The 25,125-nt window shown below is 37.6% G+C and overlaps 1 long non-coding RNA gene across 1 annotated transcript; it reads right to left on the bottom strand.

Moving 5' to 3' along the window:
• Positions 1 to 20,467: 20,467 nt before the first annotated feature.
• Positions 20,468 to 24,503, bottom strand: LOC124380059. Its single transcript, XR_006924588.1, has 2 exons — positions 24,161 to 24,503; positions 20,468 to 21,089 (listed from the first exon to the last, which is right to left on the bottom strand). It is a non-coding gene; the product is annotated as an uncharacterized LOC124380059 (long non-coding RNA).
• Between the last annotated feature and the right edge of the window lie 622 nt (positions 24,504 to 25,125).

Here is a 25,125-nt window from a genome sequence, read left to right as displayed (position 1 = left end):
TTTTATACAAGATTTTTTATAATTTTTTGCAGTATAAAATTGTAATTGCTCTTAACCCATGTATTATTATTATTATTATTATTATTATTATTATTATTATTATTATTATTATTATGTCTTGCTACCTTTTTGTTCAAAGTGTGGTAAGCCACGAGTATTTAATTTAAGAAGATACAAAATAGCTTATAATCTTTTTTTTTTTTTCACTTTGAGCACAAGGAATGACTTTGTGGTTTCTCTGTTAGATGAGAAGATGCAAGTATTGGCTTATTATTTGCCACATGAAAAGGGGATATGATTAATGAAACTCCAACAGGAACCCTTTTGTGGACATTCCACAAAATTAAATGTACCTATAAATAAATGAAAAGAACATTCTTTAATTATTACAAAATGTTCAACTTGTTAGAAAATTGCTTCAGTGGTCCCCTGGTGGTCTAGTGGTTAGGATGCGGCGCTCTCACCTCTGCGGCCCAGGTTCGATCCCCGGTCAGAGAACCAACCCCAGCCACTCTTAGTGCCGGTCCCAAGCCCGGATAAATGGGGAGGGTTGCGTTAGGAAGGGCATCCAGCGTAAAAACATGTCAAATCAAGCGGATGATCCGCTGTGCCGACCCCTGATGGGAGAAGCCGAAAGAAAGTTTCAGAAAATTGCTTCAGTATAAAAAGGAATATGGATCATGTGTTTATTTAAAAATTACTTTACACATATTTTACTTGTGAGATAGCAAATGTTAAATAATATAATTATTTCACACACCTGATAGTGATTAATGAATTAACCTATAAAATTTCTCATCAGGTCTTTAAATGAAAGTAAACAAAACCTATAGTGCATCTGGAAAGTATTCACAGCGCTTCACTTTTTCCACATTTTGTGAGGTTAAGCCTTATTCCAAAATTGATTAAATTAATTATTTTACTCAAAATTCTACAAACAATACGCCATAAAGACAACATGAAGTGTGTTTAAAATCTTAGCAAATGTATAAAAAAAAAGTGCATACATTTTCACAGCCTTTGCTCGAATGGTATCAATTACAGCCACAAGTCTTTTGGAGTATGATGCTACAAGCTTGATACACCTATTTTTGAGCAGTTTCTCCAATTCTTCTTTGCAGAACCTCTCAAGCTCCATCAGGCTGGATGGGGAGCATTGGTGCACAGCCATTTTCAGATCTCTCTGGGAATGTTCAGTCAGGTTCAAGTCTGGGCTCTGACTGGGTCACTCAAGGACAGAGTCGTCCCATAGCCACTCCTTTGTTATCTTGCCTGTGTGCTGTGATCGTTGTCCTGTTGGAAGATGAACAGTCGCCCTAGTATGAGATTCAGAGCACTCTGGAGCAAATTTTCATCAACAATTCCTCTGTATTTTGCTGCATTCATCTTTCCCTCGATCCTAAATAGTCTCCGGTTCCTGCCGCTGAAAAACATCCCCACAGCATGATGCTGCCACCACTTTGCTTCACTGTAGGGATGGTATTGGCCAGTTGATGAACGGTGCCTGGTTTCCTCCAGACATGATGCTTGTCATGCCAAATAGTTCAGTCTTTGTTTCTCATGGTCTAAGAGTCCTTCAGGTGCCTTTTGGCAAACTCTAGATGGGTTCTCATGTGCCTTTTACTGAGGAGTGGCTTCCGTCTGGCCACTCTACCATACAGGCCTGATTGGTGGAGTGCTGCAGAGATGGTTTTTCTACTATAAAGTTCTCCTCAATCCACAGATAAATGCTGGAGCTCTTTTAGAGTGACTATCAGGTTTTTAGTCACCTCCCTGACTAAGGCCCTTCTCCCCGTTTGCTTGAAATTTATCCCGGGCAGCCCGCTTTAGGAAGACCCTGGTGGTTCCAAACTTCTTCCATTTACGGATGATGGAGGCCACTGTGCTGATTGGGACATTCAATGCTGCAGATATTCTTTTGTATCCTTCCACAGATCTGTGCCCTATACAATCCAGTTTAGAAGGTCTACAGACAATTCCTTGAACTTCATGGCTTGATTTGTGCTCTGACATGTACTGCTAACTGTGGGACCTCAAATAGACAGGTGTCTGCCTTTCCAAATCATGTCCAATCAACTGAATTTACTACAGGTGCACTCCAATCAAGAAACATCTCAAGGATGATCAGTGGAAACAGGATGCACCTGAGCTCAATTTTTATGTATGTGATTTATTTATTTATTTATTTTTATTATTTATTAATATGTACTTCCAAATGTATTGTGTATAATATGTACAATGCTATTAGTATTCAGTTGTGTACATTAATAATTTTTAGAAAAAAAAGAATTATTTGTTTTTGTAAAATGAAACAAAAAATATTGTTTATGTCATGTGTACATGGTTGTCATGATCTAAATAAAAGAACTATCCAACACTAACAGCCACTGGGGGTTTAATACACACTGACACACTGCCTGTTATATTTGGGTGTTCATGATTTTTTTCCCCATTACAAAGGAGCTGCTAATGCAATAACACAAGCAGTAATGAGTGTTAGTCATTAGAGATGCAAATCGTTCTGCTGGACTCCACTGAGACTGCAATCAGCGCAACATTACACAAATATAAACACATTATCCCTCATTATAGAGCAAAGGCAGCTTTCTGACTCCATCTCGCTCTATCTCGCTCTCTCTCAAACGAGCAAACACACACTCACACACACACACACACACACACACACACACACACACACACACACACACACACAATGGACCTAATCCAGCTGGTTGCCATGGATTCACTGGGGAAGAAGGGAGAAAAAATGAGAGAATGCATAAATAAAATAGGCATGGTGTGTGTGTGTGTGTGTGTGTGTGTGTGTGTGTGTGTGTGTGTGTGTGTTTTGCTGATTTCTGCATCTACATATATACAGCTCCAAGGTTAGGTGTTAAGGCAGTGATGCATGACGTGTGTGTGTGTGTGTGTGTGTGTGTGTGTGTGTGTGTGTGTGTGTGCATCATTTTACTTTTTTATTGGTGTTCATATTTACAATGTGAACATATGCTTCCCTGTTTTCCCCCTGAGCTTCTGCACATTGTACATGCACTCTGAGATGATCTAAAGAGACATAGGTAATGTAATTTTGAAGCCTGAGGCCACAACCTTTCTACATCCAGTCGCATCGACGCTGAATCAAATATCACCGATCATAGAGGTCATCCAGATTAAGAGTTTGAAAACAGACATGGCCTGTAAGATCAGATTGTTCTAGACAGTCCCACTATTTTAGAACAATCATAAATGTACATTTACAATATTTTAGTTTTAAACTGATCAGTTCCTAGTTGCAAATAAAAATTGGTCATAAGCCACACTATAAAAATACATTTTCACTTTATAGATTCAACTTTTGAGCTAACAAGTATGTGAATCAGGAATACAATTTGCACCTAGAGTCGATTTTTATAGCATTTTAATTGTAATGTTTTAAAATATTATACCACCTAAATATGTTCATTAAATAATTTGCATTATATATGGAATATTGTCAAATCTGCCAGCCCAGTTGGTCTGGCACTCTCCACCCACAGTCTACGCACAATTCTCTATTTCATCAGCCAAGTACAGAGACAAGCTGGATTTGAACCTCTGAGTCCAGAGTCAAGGTTTTTTCCACAAAGCCACTAAATCCCACAGCAGAAACACAGGCCTCATAGAGCTTTTGTCTTTTAAAAACGACACCTGCAAAAAGTCACTCACACAAACACACACAACAGCCATAGCATTAAAACCATATGCCTAATATCATGTAGGTCCCCCTTGTGCCATAAAAACTGCTCTGACCTGTTAAGGAATAGACTTCACAAGACCTCTGAAGTGTGCTGTGGTGTCTGGAACTAAGACGTTTGTAGCAGATACTTTACATCCTGTAAGATGCGTGGTCCCACCTTTAGACTTGTTTGTTCAGCACATCTCAAAGATGCTCAATAAGATTAAGATCTGGGGAATTTTGAGGCCAAGTCAACACTTTGAATTCTTTGGCATGTTTCTCAAAGAGGTGGCGGTATGTGTTAACATAAATGCCAGGACTCAGGTTTTTCAGCAAAACGTTGACTCATTATGAGCATCACAATACACACCTTGTCTTCATCCCAGTCTTTTTAAAAAGAGATGGTACAATTTCAATCAATAGCAATAAGAGTCTATCACTGGAACACTAGGCAGAAATAAAAACTGGAAGGGACAGGAACAATTACACCTAGAAGCAACTTTCCAATCTATTTATCATTGTGAGGGTGTGATGAAACCCAAGAATCATGAGGAAACCCAAAACCACACAACAAGAACTTACAAAATTCCACACAGAAGGTAACCTGAGCTCAGGATCGAATCTAAAACCATGGGGCTGTAAGTCTGGAATGCTATCAATGAAACTGTCTGGTTTTAATTAAGTGAATTTGGAAATATCTATGAAACATTTCGATTCCTGGTTGAAAATTTGACATTAAGTTGTAACAGAATATCGACTCTCACAAAGCTAGAATTCTCAGGTCTCTTCAGCATCAGCATTGCCAGCAGCTACACTGAGCAATTAGAGGAGACACATGATAATAATGTGTAAACATCTTTGTTTAAGAGCTTTGGCTGGGCTCGACCGTATTTTCCCCCTGAACAAGCCCTCCAAGAGGCAGCCCAGATCAGCAAGTATAACCAAACATTACTAATCCCTTAATTACTGCACCATCAGAGCCCAGTAAATGCCTGATTAGGAACAGCTGCTGGGCACTTTTGCCATTTTCCTCTCTTCTCAGTGTGAGCATTAGACTACCATAGCACTTGTTTGAAGAGTGGAGCACGAAGGAGTGAATGATTGGCGGTGGGAGATAGAGAGACTAGTAATGACAGCCAGCTGAGGAAAAGATTGCCAAAAAAATCTGAAAATGACAAATAAAGAGGCAGAAAGGAATGTCAAGGAAGTGTTGACAGATTGTCCAGTCATATTTTCACCACCGGAAATCGCATACTGTCTTGTTGGTTGCACCATAAGGCATAATATTTTTGCTGCACTGATGAAGTTTCCAAAAAAATCATTCACAATTTCAAAAATTAAATGTAGCATCTAGTGTGGAACTGGATATCATGAGTCAGAATGAAATCCATTCATTTTTATTTCATATTCGGATGCCTATTCCTCTGACTCATAACTTTCCATCTCACTTCAGCTCAACCAAAGCTGACAAGTCTCAAACTACTTCAGCTGTTCTCAGCAAATGTAAAAACACCTTGACCATTATTGATCAAAGTTGCTGAGAAATTAATGCAGACTTCAGCATGTAAAATGACGAACAAATCTGCACCTTATAGAAATAACAATAAAAAGAGTGATGATTTGAGCACAATTCAACATCTGGTTCACCTACATGGTAGCTAGTCCTTATTTTCACATCATACTGTGTACATTCCTTACACCCAAATGGCCCTCACATAAATTTTACAATTTGTTATTACAACATATGGTTTACATTCTCACAATTATACACTTAGATTGTTCTTAGCTGCTATCACTTTTTGTGGATTTTGCTCAGTATATTCAGGTTATCATGTACTATTTGTGCAACATATTTTCAATGGTTTCTTCCTTCCCTAACATCCTGTACATTTCATGAAAAATACAACCTCATTTAGACAGGCATTGCAATAGTGAGCCAATAAAAGCAAGGCATTCAGAAGACTAAAGCGATTGAAGAGCCAAAGAAAGAAGTTTTAGTTTAGTTTTGTTCAGTTTTGTTAGTTTTTTAGAAGATACAGAAAAAGCATTTAAAATAAAATAAACTGTTGAAATACAGTTTCATTGATGAAAAGAACCATTTAAAGATGTTTAATTTTGGCTGTGATTTGTTTATACTGTATATACACTGAAAAAAATATAAACGAAACACATTTGTTTTTGCCTCCATCTTTCATAAACTGAACTCAAAGATCTAAGACTTTTTCTATGTACACAAAAGGCCAATTTCTCTCAAATATTGTTCACAAATCTGTCTAAATCTGTGTTAGTGAGCACTTCTCCTTTGCCTAAATAATCCATCCACCTCACAGGTGTGGCATATCAAGAGGCTGATTAGACAGCATGATTATTGCACAGGTGTGCCTTAGTTTTGGGGAGAGCGCCTTTGAATTAAATGTTTATTTCTCTACCCTAAACCATTTCCAATGGCATTTCAGAGAATTTGGCAGTACATCCAACCGGCCTCACAACCGCAGACCACGTGTAACCACACCAGCCCAGGACCTCCACATCCAGCATCTTTACCTCCAAGACAGCTGCTGCAACCAAAGAACCAAAAGAATTTCTGCTCAAACTGTCAGATACCGTCTCAAGGAATCTCATCCGGAGTGGATCGAGTGGCCCATGGTGGTGGTGGGCGTATGTTATGGACAACGAACACAGGTGCATTTTTTATTGATGGCATTTTGAATGCACAAAGATACCGTGATGAGATCCTGAGGCACATTGTTGTGCCATTCATCCACGACCATCACCTAATGTTGCAGCATGATAATGCACGGCCCCATGTTGCAAGCATCTGTACACAATTCCTGGAAGCTGAAAACATCCCAGTTCTTGCATGGCCAACAAATTACCGGACATGTCAACTATTGAGCATGTTTGGTATGCTCTGGATTGGCGTATACTACAGTGTGTTCCAGTTCCTGCCAATATCCAGCAACTTCGCACAGCCATTGAAGAGGAGTGGACCAACATTCCACAGGCCACAATCAACAACCTGATCAACTCTATGCGAAGGAGATCTGTTGCACTGCGTGAGGCAAATAGTGGTGGTCACACTGGATACTGACTGGTTTTCAGACCCCCCCACAATGAAAGTGCACATTTTGGAGTGGCCTTTTATTGTGGCCAGCCTAAGGCACACCTGTGCTATAATCATGCTGTCTAATCAGCATTTTGATATGCCACATCTGTGAGGTGGATGGATTATCTCGGCAAAGGAGAAGTGCTCACTAACACAAATTTAGACAGATTTGTGAACAATATTTGAGAGAAATAGGCCTTTTGTGTACATAGAAAAAGTCTTAGATCTTTGAGTTCAGCTCATGAAAAATAGTAGCAAAAACAAATGTGTTGAATTTATAATTTTGTTCAGTGTAATTGTACCATGCAGACAGCAAATTAATTTTCCTGCTGTTCTTTATTTGTTAGAACTTGAACAAATCTGAGTAAACAAGAGTCTTATTAGTAGACTATTAGTACTCAGGCTATAAAAAAGATAAAGCAAGAAAAATGTAATGAGCAAATCTTTATTTTAAAACTTTAATTATACAGATTTAATTAATACAGAGAGAAATTAATACACTTGCATCTGTTATGATTATGAAGAATGACCTTTAAAAAAAGTCTTCAGCTTAGAGTAGCATCAGTGGCATTTGGTACACAAAGCATTTCAGCCTGATACAAAGCCTAAAATATGACAGTTTTTCAGTTGAAGAACTCATAAACAACTAAAGCTCCACTTCTACATTATAAACTACTTGTTGGCTCCAGTGGCAGCTCGTGGGTTTTAAAACAGTGGGGCACAGGTTATTGAAGTTCTGCTTTATTTGTATTATCTGTTGGTCTAGCTTTCAGTCTTTCCTCATAACTAAGAAAATGAAGTGGTTTTTCTAAAAATCAGGTCTACAGAATTGCTAGTCTGCTTGCAAGCCCAGTTTGATTGAAAAAGTACAGCTAGAAATCTAGGACTTTAAATGAGTAAAATCAAAGCGAAAATGAAAAAACAAACATAGAAAATAAATAAATAAAATAAATACATTTTATTTACCTATTATAATATTAAAGCAAAGATTTACATATGAATAAGGTTATTGACCACTGCAGAGCCTAGAGCACTCTATGTGCTGATATGTTTACATTTGCAATGTCAGTCATGTTCATTACATTTTCAGTGAATGGTTGCAGTCAGCTGGTTGCAAGGTTCCGCCCCTTTGTGGCATCTCCCATTAATCATGTAGAGAAGTCAATTGTCTGGTCAGTAGAAGTGAAAAGCACACTGTTCATGTTATTTGTTGTTAACTGCATGCAGACAATTAACCACATTAACCTTTTTATGAGATATCTATCTATCTATCTATCTATCTATCTATCTATCTATCTATCTATCTATCTATCTATCTATCTATCTATCTATCTAATCTATTTATCTATATTGGTGTGATATTTAATAATATATTTTTTTAATTCCTTCTTATTTGCATAGCGCTTTTAACAATTAACATTGTCTCAAAACAGCTTTACACAGATAATGTGGCAATAAAGAATGAACGTTTGTCCATAATGAGCAAGCCGGTGGCAACTGTGGCAATGAGAGATCTCTGGGATAGGAGACGGCCCACCACACCACAGTCAATAAAAATGAGTGAGCATGTGAGAGTGGGGGGGATAAAAGCATCCAAATATCTATCACCGAACACTCTATATCCATGATCCCTCCAAATCTGCTCCTGAAGTTTTTCTAAAGAAAAAACTACCGACAAAAGGCTTGACTAAATAAATGTTTTCATCCTCAACCTAAACTCTGAGACCGTGTCTAAATCCCAAAAACTATTCGGAAGCTTGTTACATAATTGTGGGGCTTTATAAGAAAAAGATCTGCCCCCTGCTCTAGTCTTCATTATTTGAGGTACCAACAAATAGCCTGCACCTTTTCAGCCAAGTAGGCATGGAGGATCATAATGGTACAGAAGTTCACTCAGATACTGCGGCACGAGACCATTAAATGAAGTGAAGTGAAGACTCATTCTGCTGCATTTTAATCTGAATCTTATTTATTCACTTGAACACCCAGACAGTAAAGCATTACAGTAGTCTTATCTAGATGTAACAAAATCATGAACTAGTTTGCCACCATCCTGTAATGACATCAAATTATATATTTCTAAAGTGAAAGAAAGCAATCCTGGTAATGTTATTTACATGAGCCTCAAAGGACAGACTAGCGTCAATAATCACACAGTCTTTGAGTGTTGTACACACTGAGACAGAAAGACCATCCAGAGATGCTACATAATCAGACATTTCTCAAGCATCGTCATAGAATGAGTCAGTGACCATTTAAAAGAGGAGTTATTTAAGTTTTGAATGGCTACCACAGGGGCAATGTAGTCAATTCCCAATTATGGACCAATTGCAGGTCATATACCACTTTAACCAGTGTTGACTCTGTGCTATGGTGAGGCCTAAATTCTGACTGATTCAAAAATTTCATTACTAAGTACATGTGAGCATAACTGCTGTGCCACAACCTTTTTTAGAATCTTGGAGATAAAGGGGAGGTTTGATATTGGCCTATAGTTAGACAGCTGACAAGGCTTAAGGTCAGTTTTTATAATTAGGGGTTGATAACTGGCAGTTTGAAGGATTTAGGTACATAATCATGCTAATGGATTATTTTTAGAACAGGTTCTAGTACTTAAATTCTAGGAATTATCTGTTTAAATAAATAGATTGATAATAATAATATGAATATTATTATGACAATAATTGAAATAGAGATGCCAATATTATTGTCATTACTTGTAGTATCTTGTCACATATTTGAGTATATGACACTGTTTTCCAAAGTGCTTCTTATCCAGAATGGCCTTTGGTGCGTCTCTAAAGCTTTTGGCGACGGCAAACCATTTAATGGGTTTTTGAGCTGTCAATCCACAGGGGTCAACACTCGATTCAAGCTAGCAGCTATTTCAACGTACAGCTTGTATCTCTTTCTCTCTTTCTCTCTCTGCCACTCTTTGATGTAGTGTAAGACAGGAATAATGCTTTTCATATGAATGTGTGTGTGCCAAAGAGGCAGATGTTGCTCATTTCTCCTGCAGCTATCAGCCTGTAGGGAAATCTGACAAACTACACACTATAAAATTAAAGTGCTACTATTTTAGAAAAAAAAAAGGGATTGATAAAAGATGGAGAAAAGCAATATCTTGTCTCTTAATTTTAGCACTTCACATCTGGACTCATTTTCATAAGCACTGGGAATGTACTTATAATGGATCAACATTGTTCTTGTTCCTGCTCTAGTGTACTGTTTTATTTAAACGATATAAACTCAAACAATAAAACAGTGTGAGATTTTTTTTTTGTTGTTGTTGCTGTTAAATGAGTTGAAATATGCTGTTAATGCTCGTAAGTGGCAGATGTCCAGACGCTTACTGCTCGCATTAGCATCACTTCAAGCTAAAGGCAATGAAGGCACAGCAAGAAATGAGAATGATTGCCTTATGCAATAAAGCTCACAGAAGAAAAAGATAAAAACGCAAATAGATTTCTGCACGAGATGAAATGTTTATAATGTAATCGTGTGCGCAAAAATAGTTTTAAACATTCATCATTGCGCCAGGAGGTCGATTTAGTGTTTGCACATTTTATTGATGCTTAATTATTATGATCTCAGATGAAATCCATCTCCATTCTCTTAATTTGATAAAAAAATTACAAATAAATCATATTTATTCGCTGTTTCACTTTACACACTATTTTATCACAACTCCTGTGATCATGTATTAAAACAATATGTTTTAAGGCTTAACCTGAATAAAAAGAAAAAAAAAAAAAAAAAGAAAAAGCTGTCAAAAGCACAGAGGCAGAATAAAGCTTCTTTAGCTCCCTAATTAGCCTTTTATGCCTTTGTATTAGCATAATAATGATATGTAATTATGTGTGCAGGCTGTGAGAGCAGTGCATTGCCTGTTCAATCTTTTCAGCCCAGTGTGCGCTTGTATTGTTTTAATACATCGAATACAAGAAAAACCAAAATAGATTAAACTATACCTGGTAAATGAATACCATTTATGCAAATGAGTTCTCAGTTAATACTATTCTTGCTCTTATACACAAAAATGGCAGGCTTTAATGTTTGAATAGGACTAATTTATATCTAATTAATATCATATTAATCCTCCGTACCATTACTGATTATAAGCACAGAAAAGACACAAGTGCCTTCCAAAATATAGTGCTTTGTATTAGTATTCACTCCTCGCTTTCAGAGAACTTTTCCAGATTTTGAAGTGCTACCGTTTGAAACTGAAATGAATTTAATTGGGATTTTACATTGGAATGTGTACTGGTGGTGGATGCAGAGTCTATTCTGCCACTGGGACAGACAACAAACTGAGCTCTGGACTAAATATGACAAGTCACCATGCAGCTTTAATTTTGTCATATTATCTCATAACACCTAGGTATAATCCCTAACTAAACACTAAAATATGAGTCCAGTTAGTTAAATGCAGGACTTCAGAAATGTCTGTTACTGAGGATATTTTACTTTTGCTCACTAAATTACAAAACAGATTATTCGATTATTATAATATTAAAATATTTGGTAATCCTGTGGTCCTGTGAACTGTGTTTACTTTTGTTGTTTCATTTTAGGCATCTGCCAGTTTTAGGGAGTTAAGTATAAAATTAATCTTTAACTAGTGTTACTACAAAGAACCAATGACTGATCAAACCATTTATAAAATTATTAGAAAATTATATTTGTAGATAAATATGTACAAATATAAATTTTATTTGTATATTTAATGCGATTGGTTGTTTGCATTAAGAATTCAACACATCATTACATATACACTGTATGTACACATACACCTTGCTCATTGAAATGTAGCAAGACTCTGTGATCCCTCAATTTTTTATGCAGCATTTGAAATGTAAGTGTTACAATCTGTCTGTTGTGAGCTATGCATAATTTTTACCCAGCTAATTTGTATCGAGACAACTAGATATTTTCATGCAAGCTGATTTGAGCTATAATGCTTGTTAATATTTGAGCAGTTGGCTTAGCATTTACTTAGTGACTAGTGACTTAGCTGAAGGTCAGTAACTTTAGATTTACAATCGATTTACAAATTAAACATGCTTTAAAACAACTTTAGATCAAAGTCTTTGTTAACATTAAATGTTCTGGTAATGTTTGTAAATAATGTTTTGGAAAAAACATCTACAACCCTATTATAACATTTGCCTTTGTAATTTTCCGAGCTAGCATGTACTAATTAAATTGTACGTCATTAAATAACATATACCTAAGGAGTAGGTAGGATGTAGCCGCAAATTTTCCTACGCCCCCTCCAGTGGCTTCCAGGAGCTGCCTGAATCAGATTTAAAGCACTAATACCTGCCTATAAAGCCAAAAATAGTCCAGCTTTTACAAACCTAGAAGTACCTATCTCCTCACACTGCACCACACTCCTGCCGATCCTCAACTGCATGACTGGTCACATTATCTCTCGGGGTACAAGGACAGCAAGGTTCTTCTTTGTTCTGGGACCTAGGTGGTGAAACTCACTTCCCTTGATATCCAAACAGTAGCAGTTTAACAATGTCCTACCTGCTCCAGAAGTATGTTAATGAGCATTTCTGTTTTTATATTCCCTTCCAACAGAGTTTCAGAGTTTTTAGACTGCCTGGATTTTTAGTCTGTGACCTAATGAACCATGTTTTTATGGTTCATTAAGTCTCTCTGAATAAGAGTATCTGCCAAATGGCAAAACTGATAAATGTAAGATGTTGTGTAGGGCTTGCAGGAGTTAAATAATTGCCCTGGCTTTAGGGCTTAACACCTTAACACTAACATTTTCATAATGCTGGTTTTGTATTTAGGTGGGAAAGTTGCATGAACAGCAATATAATGACATAAAGAAGGAGAAATTTCATTACCATATTGCAGTATCATCTTCTTATGTCCTGCTGAATAGCTTACTAAACAGTTTAATAAACTTCTCTGCAAGTTAGAATAATAACAAAAAAAAACATCCCAATTTTCTTATGAAAATCATTAAAACAGCACTGTTAATGCCTGTTAATGCTTATCACATTGGGTACTATTCAGCCTCTCCACCTACATTCAATTAAACCCAGCAAATAGAAAAAAAAAGAAGGAAAGGTAATCTGATCATGCAATACATGCATTAAGGTCAGTGCTGATCATGACATGACTAACCCCAGCCATTTAGTTTGAGAAAACAAAATAGCAGATGAGTAAAATAAGAAAGTGCAGAAACAAATATGTGTAAATATGCAGCTCTACCGGTGCTTTATACAGTTACTAATGTACTAGAACATTTTAGGAGTTTATTATATCTTTTATACAGAGCACAAACTGTTGATGGAGTGATCCATGGATAAAAAGAGACAGTGAGAAAAAAAAGAGAAAGAGAGAGAGAGAGAGTCCAAATGCCAGTTTTTGCTCTGGGGCTGATTTTCATGGTCGTCATGGCTCTGCTCTTCAGTGGCTCTGGTTGATAACAAGCTGTCATGCTATGCTGGCATCATTTCCCAGCATGCCTTGCACTCCTCATTATGGCTCTACCAGCTTTCCTTCAACTGCGCACTGAGAATAAGCTTAATGATATTGTAGTGCTAGGCTGTGCTAATCAAGCTAATAGCAGGTCAGGCTTCATTAGCTTAAGGGTGGAATCTGAGGATGTGTTTTTACCTGCTGCTATTTAAAAACGCTGTCTTCCATCCTTATTTGATATTTTATGAGAGCACAGTAAATTATCACCATAATAGAGCAGAGGAAAAAATTCGAGCCCGACTCGATCCCCTTCATAATCTGATTGCGTGCGTTCGTTCTTTCATCTCAGTATAATAGAATGAAGAGAGATATTTATGATTGGCCTCTAATGGATTTTTTTCCCTCCTCTTCTTGTTCTTTATGAGATGAGAAGAACGTCCTCGTTGCACATCCTCTCATGTCAGTGTCGCCGCTTGCATGTCAAAACAGGCTCTTCATACAGCGCAGATCTCTGGCCCGGGAGATATTTTAGCGTAATTGCAGCTAATGTACTGGCCGAGCACTTGAATCCTTTTAGAAAAGAGCATTAATGTTGTTCCCCTCCATCAGGAGAGCAAATACGGAAAAGCTTTAATGACTGTACAAAGTGTTCTTTCTGCATGTCTGTTTTAACCACAGCTCTGCTTTGCTATCACACACACACACACACACACACACACACACACACACACACACACACACACACATTCATTAATATATTTAAAATTGGCCATGCTCGGTCAGGGCAAACTGTAAATTAACCTGTTCTCATTTATTAATATTAAATATTGAATGCTGAAAAAACATGGTAAAACAAGTGCAAATATGGATCAACATATTCTCTCTCTCTCTCTCTCTCTCTCTCTCTCTCTCTCTCTCTCTCTCTTTTCCACACACATTGCCCACACACACTTTGCCCACACCTAAATCTAAGTAACTTAATACCTTAGTCACTAAAATAATGTAGCTATGATTAAAATTAATCAGTTAATTAATTTCATTCAAAAGCTTTAGTTGTTGTTAAAAAAATATTTGCCTCATGAAAACCTTTCAAATGTCTGCACAAATAAAAATAGACCACACACACACACACACACACACACACACACACACACAAACACACACACATACATTGTAATATTTCTCATTTCTAATTAACTAGACTTTGCCTTAGGGCAAACTGTAATTTAACCTGTTCCTGTCTGGCTTTTTCACATTAATTATCTACAAACTTTGCATGCTGCAAGCTGGAACAAAAAAAAACCCTAATAATTATTTCATATAAAACAAACATAGTGGCACAAGTGCAAATACAGATGCACTTCAACATAACATACACACGCAAACACAAAGCAGCCCCAGCAGCCTTTTATATGCTGTTTCTTATCAAAATATGGTATTTTGCCCAATCCACATTTACAAAAGGCAAAGATGAATTTTCTTTTTTTTTAAGGTCAGAGTGACACAACGTCTTGAATGAATGACATTTAGAATACGTTTCGCCATTTTTCTCCATTTGCTCTGAAAAGACTTCTGCCAGGCTGCTCTCGGGCAAAACAAATCTGTGAGATGAATAGCTGCACCTGCTCTCTTTTGCTCCACCAGCTTTCACATGATTACACAGCAGCTGCCAGAGAAACCGCATTCACTCACACTCACCTTGAGATGTATATACACACACACACACACACACACACACACACACACACACACACACACACACACACACACACACACATACACAAGATTAGTGCATATCATGCGTGTACACAATACACAAGATGAGAAAGAACACAGAGCAAGCACATGGAACACAGTGTTTTATTCACTTACACACAGGTTGTAGACACAATAAGGGTCGCACAGACACACACACACACACACACACACACACACACAAAACCACACATCATTAATAATGGAGCTCCATGAGATCCACATAAATATCTGAACACAGCACTGTTAAATTTTTATTTCTGATTGGTCAGAGGGTGTCAAATAATTTTCCGTAACCGATATTTCAAATGGACTGTATTTTGGACACACTCGGTCTAATATTAACATTCACAAATATGGTATTTAAAGAAAGACAGAAAACTATTATTTCCAGTGTGAGGACTTAGTAACAAGTAACAGTAACACGTTTTCTGCCACTGGACAGTCTTTAGGATGAAAAATGTTTTGCTGGCAGGGTTTAAGTAGCATGACAAGTTAATAGAGAGACAGAGAGAGACTGGTGGAGGAATGACTGCTTTCCAATAAGCGATAGAAGGAACTAATGTTTTCTAGACCACAAAATTAAATGCAACTATAAATGGATAAATAGTTGCAATGTTGTTCTCTAATCACTGGCAAACCAGTAAGATGTAAGATTAATAAAACACATGCAAGTATCGGAAACTCAATAACTTTTGGGTGGTAACTGCAACTCCTCTTCACTGCAACCATCAATCATCATAGTCATTGATTATTTTTCTATTGCAGCACACACACAGCCAAGAGTTTTAATTCTTACATTACACATCATATATTGTCTTTTTGAAAAGACATGAGAAAAGAAATGTGGCATCAGACATCAAATCATGTATTATATATTATATAGCATAGTTTAAAAAACACCGGTGGAAAGAAACAAGAGTTAATTTAGTACAGTAATAAGTCACTTTTTTTCTTTGTCTTAAGACAAAATAACAACTTTTAACCCTACTATATTTTTTGCCTTTTTTGGTATCAGATACTTATATATTTGATACTCATGCATTTGAGAGAATTCATTTATTTCCTCCTGAATTACATGCATATATATGATCATTGTATTTATTTGTAATCTTGTATCTGTACCGTGTGATCATCTGTTTGTGAGTGTAGTGTCTTTCACAAAGAACATTAAAGACAAGGAGAAAAAAAATCTTTTTTTTTAATGTCAAGGATGACTTTTTTTTCTAAAATTGTATACATTCTCATTGTTGATCAAGATCAACACTGAGATTGTATACAATTGTTGGCTATACATTAAATTTAACTCAGTTTCAATATAGAAGTGTAAAGACAACTGGTTGTTGGTGTTTGAGTTTTAATGTTAGCTAAACTTTTGGCTTTAGTTTCTAGATTGTTCATTTGCTTGTTTTTGGCAAAAGGTGAGTAATTTACCATTATTTACCAAAAGTGTTTTGTTTCATGTACTTTCTTCTTGTACTTCTTTTAAACAATGTTCAAATTTACAACCTCATACTTTAAGATGGACAAAGAAAAAAAGCTGTACTTTAATGTTTTAACACAATATTTGTTTGTAAAAGTTGTGTACTTTTAGCAGATAGACAGCTACAGTAGGTAGGTAGTATGAAAGTACGGTAGGTAATATGGTTGGTAGTACAGTAAGTAGTGAGGTAGGTAGGTAGGTGGGTAGTATGTAAGTACAGTAGGTAGTATGGTAGGTAGGTAGGTAGGTAGGTGGGTGGGTGGGTGGTGGGTGGGTAGGTAGGTAGGTAGTAAGGTAGGTGGGTGGGTGGTAGGTGGGTGGTATGGAGTATGGTGGGTGGGTAGGTAGGTGGGTGGGTAGGTAGGTGGGTAGGTGGGTGGGTAGGTGGGTAGGTGGGTAGGTGGGTGGGTGGGTGGGTGTTTATGTGGGTGGGTAGTATGGTTGGTGGGTAGGTGGGTGGGTGGGTAGGTGGGTAGGTGGGTGGTGGGTAGGTAGGTGGGTAGGTGGGTGGGTGGGTGGGTGGGTGGGTGGGTGGGTGGTTATGTGGGTGGGTAGTATGGTTGGTGGGTAGGTGGGTGGGTGGGTGGGTGGGTAGTATGGAAGTATGGAAGTATGGTAGGTAGGTAGTACAGTATTTAGGTAGTATGTTGGTAGGTAGTATGGTAGGTAGATAGTATGGTAGGTAGGTAGGTAATACAGTAGGTACAGTGGGGCAAAAAGAGCTCCCACTTAAAAAGAGGTCATCATAGGTACACTTCAACTATGAGAGACAAAATGAGAAAAAAAATCCACAAAATCACATTGTCTGATTTTTAAAGAGTTTATTTGCAAATTATGGTGGAATTTAAGTATCTGGTCAATAACAAAAGTTCACCTCAATACTTTGTTATATACCCTTTGTTGGCAATGACAGAGATGTTTTGGGGCTGTCGCTGTGCAACACGGATTTTCAACTCCCCCCAAAGATTTTCTATGGGGTTAAGATCTGGAGACTGGCTTGGCCACTCCAGGACCTTGAGATGCTTCTTACGAAGCCACTCCTTCGTTGCCCGGGCAGTGTGTTTGGGATCATTGTTATGCTGAAAGACCCAGCCACGTTTCATCTTCAATGCCCTTGCTGATGGAAGGAGGTTTTCACTCAAAATCTAACGATACATGGCCCCATTCATTATTTCCTTTACACGGATCAGTCGTCCTGGTCCCTTTGCAGAAAAACAGCCCCAAAGCATGATGTTTCCACCCCCATGCTTTACATTAGGTATGGTGTTCTTTGGATGCAACTCAGCATTCTTTCTCCTCCAAACATGACAAGTTGAGTTTTTACCAAGAAGCTCTATTTTGGTTTTATCTGACCATATGACATTCTCCCAATCTTCTTCTGGATCATCCAAATGCTCTCTAGCAAACTTCAGACGGGCCCGGACATGTACCAGCTTAAGCAGGGGGACACATCTGGCACTGCAGGATTTGAGTCCCTGGCGGCGTAGTGTGTTACTGATGGTAGCCTTTGTTACTTTGTCCCAGCTCTCTGCAGGTCATTCACTAGGTTCCCCGTGTGGTTCTGGGATTTTTGCTCACCGCTCTTGTGATCATTTTGACCCCACGGGGTGAGATCTTGCGTGGAGCCCCAGATCGAGAAAGATTATCAGTGGTCTTGTATGTCTTCCATTTTCTAATAATTGCCCCCACAGTTGCTTTCTTTAGACCAAGCTGCTTACCTATTCCAGATTCAGTCTTTCCAGCCTGGTACAGGTCTACAATTTTGTTTCTGGTGTCCTTTGACAGCTCTTTGGTCTTGGCCATAGTGGAGTTTGGAGTCTGACTGTTTGAGGTTGTGGACAGGTGTCTTTATACTGATAATGAGTTCAAACAGGTGCCATTAATACAGGTAACAAGTGGAGGACAGAGGAGCCTCTTAAAGAAAAAGTTACAGGTCTGTGAGAGCCAGAAATCTTGCTTTTTTGTAGGTGACCAAATACTTATTTTCCACCTTAATTTGCAAATAAATTCTTTAAAAATCAGACAATGTGATTTTTAGGATTTTTTTTCTAATTTTGTCTCTCATAGTTGGAGTGTACCTATGATGAAAATTACAGGCCTCTCTCATCTTTTTAAGTGGGAGAACTTGCACAATTGGTGGCTGACTAAATACTTTTTTGGCCCACTGTAGGTAGGTAGGTAGTATGGTAGATAGGTAGGTAGTATGGAAATATGGTAGGTAGGTAGGTAGGTAGGTAGGTAGGTAGGTGGGTGGGTGGGTGGGTGGTGGGTGGGTGGGTGGTGGGTGGGTAGGTGGGTGGGTGGGTAGTATGGTGGGTGGTGGGTGGGTAGTATGGTGGGTGGGTAGGTGGGTAGTATGGAAATATGGTGGGTAGGTGGGTAGTATGGTTGGTTGTTTGGTAGGTGGGTAGGCAGGCAGGTAGGTAGGCAGGCAGGTGGGCAGGTAGGTGGGTAGGTGGCAGGCAGGTGGGTGGCAGGCAGGCAGGCAGGTGGGTGGGTAGGTAGGTAGGCAGGCAGGCAGGCAGGTGGGTAGGCAGGTAGGTGGCAGGCAGGCAGGCAGGCAGGCAGGCAGGCAGGTGGGTAGGTGGTGGGTGGGTGGCAGGCAGGTGGGTAGTATGGTTGGTTGGTTGGTAGGTAGGTAGGTAGGTAGGTAGGTAGGTAGGTAGGTAGGTAGGTAGGTAGGTAGGTAGGTAGGTAGGTAGGTAGGTAGGTAGGTAGGTCATGCAGTGGTGACAGAGTTACTATTGGAGGAGGGTCTGGGCTTCAAGCCAAAGCACCACCAAGTTGCCACTGTTTGGCTCTTGATCCTGTGCTCTGACCCCTGTCACTGTGCTGTCATATATATGTTACAAATGTTGTTTCTTTTTTTCTTTTTTTATATAGAGACAGACTGACAAATAAAGAATAAAAGAAACATAAATCTCTGTAAGAAAGGTAATATACAGCTTGATTGTGATTAAGGTCATGGCTGTAATTATAGAGCAGGAAAAAGAAGACTAAACAAAATGCCTTTCATCGGATATAATTTTACACTCAGCCCCTGAAGAATTGCCTCAGTGGACTAAGATGATGAAAAACCCTCTTCTCTTCTAAAGAAAGCACCTCTAATAGTTTCCAGACTATCTCTGGCTCTGCCTAAAACCCTTTCTTATTGCCCTGTGAAGCAGATCTAACCAGCACTGAACTGAAGCCCATCACACAGAGTCAGACTTCAACTCCACATCGCGTCCACACCATCATATCAGGCCGCTATAACACCATCCTTCAGGACATTACAGCTGATGTCACTCAGCTCTTTTGAAGGAGATGTCGGCCAGTGGCTTCGCTCCCTCAGTCCTTTGCTTCCTTGTTCCATCCCACACGAAAGCCATCCATTCTGCAACTATTAACACATCAGAGTCTCATTCCAGCCAAACACAACCGCTGAGATAACGGGCCTTTTGTGCCTGCATATTAATTAACTGATAATGAGATAATAAAGCCTGCGCTCTCTGCGGCAGGTGTGTGTTCTGAACAATCGCCAGGAAAAAAGTGTATTTTGTTTCATCCTGAAATTAAAAAGCTATTTAATCATGCTTTTTTGTGAAAAGTGATTTGAATTTATCTTATCGAATGCAGCTTCTATTTGTATAGTAGTCATTTTTATAAAGTAATTTCCCATTAGATTTTGTGTGTGTGTGTGTGTGTGTGTGTGTGTGTGTGTGTGTGTGTGTGTGTGTGTGTGTGTATGATAGTGTGCAGAATTGGTTGTTTCATTCAAGCTCGGTTCTGTCTCTTGTAATAATCCTAAACCTTGAAATTCAACCAGATTTACTGTTCTGAAGAGAGAGAGAAGTTTGCGGGACAGGGGAGGAGCAATGTTGCCCCCTGCTGGTGAATATTCAGTAAAACAAGATTTCTAGAGACACCTGGTGGACAGTGGAAATAATGCAATCAATTATTCACGACATCAAAATGTAAGTGATTTTAAGATAACAATATTGCTTTATTATTACATAAATAACAGCTGGACTCTTGTGAGCACTTTTTTTCCACGTAATACATATTATTTCTGACAAAATCGATTATTTGTTTTGGCTAACTGCTAAGAGATTCCAGATCTTGTACAATTATGAATTTATTTATAACAAGGTATTTAGTGTAGAATAACAATTTAAATCCTTCTTTGTTATTAAAAATCAAATTGGCTAAACTGTGTTGGAACATTAAATGTGAAACAGTGAAAATGATATCAGTTCAAAAGTTTACACCCCCTATACTAAATATAGCATGTATTTCTAGCCCTGCCTTCTACACATTCTGTTACTAATTCCCTCATGTATATGTCCACATGTAGGCGTTTAGCACTGCACTTCTTCTTTACATCAGTGTAACAAAAACCTCTAAAAAAATCAATTTCTCTTGGTTTATTCTGTTGCTTCAGAGTAAAACCACTAAACTCTTTCTTGTTCTTGTTGAATAATTTGTATTGAATAATCAAAGGGGGGGGTGCAAACTTTTGTGCTGAAATGTATGTATTTATAGGTCTTGGACATCAGAGTGGATTCTGGATCTTCTGCTGATTGTGGAAAACATTATGGAGTCTGTATAACAAGAGAGGAAAACAAACAAACCATCATTAGCTATGAAGTAAAAAATAAAAGAATTACATCTAACTAAACAAAAAAAGTTGCATTCATGTAGGAAGACGTTTATGATGATCTGGGGAGGGTTTAAAATTTATTTCGAAAACATTTCTAATGTTAGCATAGTGTATATTTCTTGACCCAGACAGAGGTTTTGTACCCTCACCGCTGTGAAGCTGTGAATTTACCTTATATTCTTATGTACGTAAGGTTCAGTAATAAACTGTTTATTTACACAATATTCACAGATTAATGATGATTGGAGTTATTTGCTAATATATTACTAAACATTATTAAATATGTTAAGTATTTATAAATATATTTAAAAAATTGCCAAAGTCACCATATTTATACATATTTATTTGTGGGGCTCTTTGTTCATCCTTTAAATATAATCATACTTAAACATACAAATTAAAACTACACTACAACATAACCATGATATATATACAGTGTATATATATATATATATATATATATATATATATATATATATATATATATATATATATATATATATATATATATATATATATATGTATATATACACATATATACATAGATATACATATTTTTATATATATATCATTAGAAACTTCATCTTATAGGATTTTTCTGTGATCTCCAGTAACCCCTACAGCTATAAGGGCATTATTCATTGCCTCAGTCATCCTAAAGCTTATTATTCAGTAACTACTATGAATTATTCATTACACCCACTGTTAGGAAAAGGAGCCTTTTCTGATAGAACACTTAAGAATATATATTCCACTCAGACACAAAACCAAAGAACCCTTTAGAGAGAGATTAGACACGTAGAGTAAAACTAAAAAGAAAGTCATGCACACTCTTGGGCTTCCTCAGGGGGGTTTCTCAACAGGTATGGAGGTCGTTTCTTTAATAATAATCTTTGAAGAACACTTGTAATAATAATGATTCTTTAGCATAGTTACAAAGAATGACTTCTCAGTGGAATTCCTTCTAACCCTTTTTAAAGCTTTTATATAAAAATCACAGTTTAGTTACCTGGCTGAGGGAATTAGATTCATCAGTGGGTTCTGGGAGTTTAGGGGCCTAATAACTATTTGTATGGACCAGGGGGGTCAAACTGGCTATGGATGGATGGATGGATGGATGGATGGATGGATGGATGGATGGATGGATGGATGGATGGATGGATGGATGGATAGATAGATAGATAGATAGATAGATAGATAGATAGATAGATAGATAGATAGATAGATAGATAGATAGATAGATAGATAGATAGATAGATAGATAGATAGATAGAATATCTATCCGAATACCACTGATGTGTGTTTTATTTCTAATTTAATTTCTCGTGTTTATAATATTAAACTTTGGTTGTTCCAGATTTAATGTTTATGCAAAAGTAAAGTTTGTTTCCGTACTAAAAGGTTCAACATTACATATCTAGAGAGAAGGAAAAACATGCACAATTGCAGTCAATTTTTTAATAAATATTGAGTTTGGCCCGCGACTTCGTCCCAGTTTTTAATTTTGGCCCACTGTGAATTTGAGTTTGACACCCCTGCTCTAGACTTACTTTGATTCATCTCATAGTTGCTTTGGATACCAGTAAGGATGCACTGATACCAATTGTGGTATCAAGTATCAGCCCGATTGTGTTTCTTGTGGACGAAATGAAAGAGATCTGGATGCATTGCACAATTGCACAATTAATGCCGTCAGTTAAAACAATGTAGTCAAACTTTGTAAAAAAAAAAAAAGAAACAAAAAAACCCCAGGAGGAATTACATCATGTTACAGTACAAGTAACCTAATAAACAAAAAACATTGTAAACATAAAACTCAGAATGAGAGGTTTGTTGCTAGTGGGACACAGAAGCAAACAGTGGTGGCAACAGAGGAAAAAATTTAAAGACAACACTAGATGATAGTAAAAATTACAAAAAACTAAATCGTTGTGCTTCTCTATCAAGATTAAAGGATTATGATACAATAAAAACAATCAAATTATACTACAGTTGTAGCTGTACTAAATCACTTCTCCAAAGTGCAACAAAAACCATTTAAACCTACTTTTCCACTTAATAATGTAGTTAGCTAAGGCACTTTTAAGCTCAAACACACTATATGGACACATGATCATAAGATTTCTATGTGCTTTTTCAATATCCCATTCCACATGTGTTTGTTTTTTAAGAACCTACACTCTTCTGGGAAGCTGTTCCACGAGATTCTATGTGGTTGTGCAGATTTTGTGGTCTTTCAGTTACAATGTTGTTAGTAAAGTCAGATACTCTGTAGGTGAGGTGAGGTGAGGTGAGGAGGTCTGAGGTGCAGTCAGCGTTCCCATTCATCCCAAAGGTTTCCACAGGGTTGAAGGCAGAGCTCTACAGCAGGCCACTCATGACCTTCCACTCCATCCCATGTAAACCATATTTAAATGGAGCTATCCTATACAGTTGGGTGTCTTCAACTTTGAGTTAACAGTTTGAGGAAGAACTCATGCAACTAGGCTTTTATTGTATAATATTGGAGACACAATATGGACACCTAACGGCTTGATCACGTGCATGGATGATTTTCAAAGTTTCGATTTAGATGCACAAAACATGTGTCATAATATAACTTAATTTGTTCTCAAACTAGGTTTATTGCATTTATTGTTAAACATTGTACAAATGATGACTAAAAACATAAATTCAGCTACTCATTAGTGATCATTTAAAATGAATTTACCAAAATAACCGGTCAGTCGCTATTAGATAGCTAAGAAATGTCATAACACTGAGAAAAATAATACAAAAGATTGTGCTTATGCATTCCTTGATAAAATAAAAGTAATAAATAACATAATTGCTGGGGAATGAGAAATTAGTGCTTGAAGCTCTCAAATTCCAGCAAATGAGTCTGCTTCATATTTCTACATGCTACTGGACATTTTATATTCCATTAATATTGGGCCATAATTAGAAACATCAAAAATCTTAAGAATAAACTCCATCTGTATTTCATAAATGATGAGGTAGAAAAAATTTCACCTTAAAGTGCAGGCGAATCATCATCAGCTGTCGTCCTTCCCAGCATCATCTTTGTTGTCCCCTGCGTTCGAGTTTGCATCTCCATTCTCTGATCCATTTGATTCGACTGCCTCAGCAAGCTCCCCAACGGCATCTGCGACCTTGATGACTTTTAGAGCTCTACTCGCACTACAGCCCATGGTGCACTCTGAGAAAAGCACTTGTTCTCCTAAACAGGGTTAGAAGCTGGATGGTGAAAGAGTTCAGAAATTGTGTGTGTGTCAGGTGAAAAGTCTTTCAGTGTTATAAAGTGGGAAGGCAGGAGGTTTCTGGAGCCCGAGAGTTTGAAGTCATGAGTAAAGTACCGTCACTTCAGCACTGTTGTTAAGGAGGAGTGGCGATTCCTATGACTACTAAATGGTCCGGGTGTTGTGATCGACAGTCTCTCTGATCTTGTGTTATGTAATTTTGTTGTCTCATGTTACCAGCTTTATTGTCATTTACTTGCCAGGCAACGCAGGTTGAGATTTAACCGTGTTACGCATGGTGACGGAAAAGGTTTGGTCGCGAATCACTTAGCGTTCATAGAAACATACTGTAAGCAAAGAGGTGAAAAAGTTTAATGTGTCAATCATTTATCAATAACATCAACTCTGCAAGCAATTTCATAACAGTGGGGTGTACTGTGGGCTTTTGTAGGCCATTAGGAATTATCTCAGGTGTGAGTGGCAACATTTTTTCTTGCAATTTTGCAAGGAAATTAAGTCCTTTGAAAAAGTCATGGAAAGTATCTCAGAAAATAATCACTGAAATCCTCTTTAACACAGGTTCGCCAAGGCTGTCGGAGTTATATAAACTTCTCAACACAACAGAAAACATATTTACCCTTCAAACAGACTACCAATATCTGTATATGTTTGGCTACTATAAGTTGTCTGTACAACACAAAGCCCAAAAATGTGCACAGTAGTGGTGAATGAAGAACA

Source organism: Silurus meridionalis, chromosome 26 (assembly GCF_014805685.1).
Source record: "Silurus meridionalis isolate SWU-2019-XX chromosome 26, ASM1480568v1, whole genome shotgun sequence".
Classification (NCBI taxonomy): Eukaryota; Metazoa; Chordata; class Actinopteri; order Siluriformes; family Siluridae; genus Silurus; species Silurus meridionalis.
The sequence above is the reverse complement of the archived record's forward strand: the minus strand, read 5'-3'. Positions and strand labels throughout refer to the sequence as shown.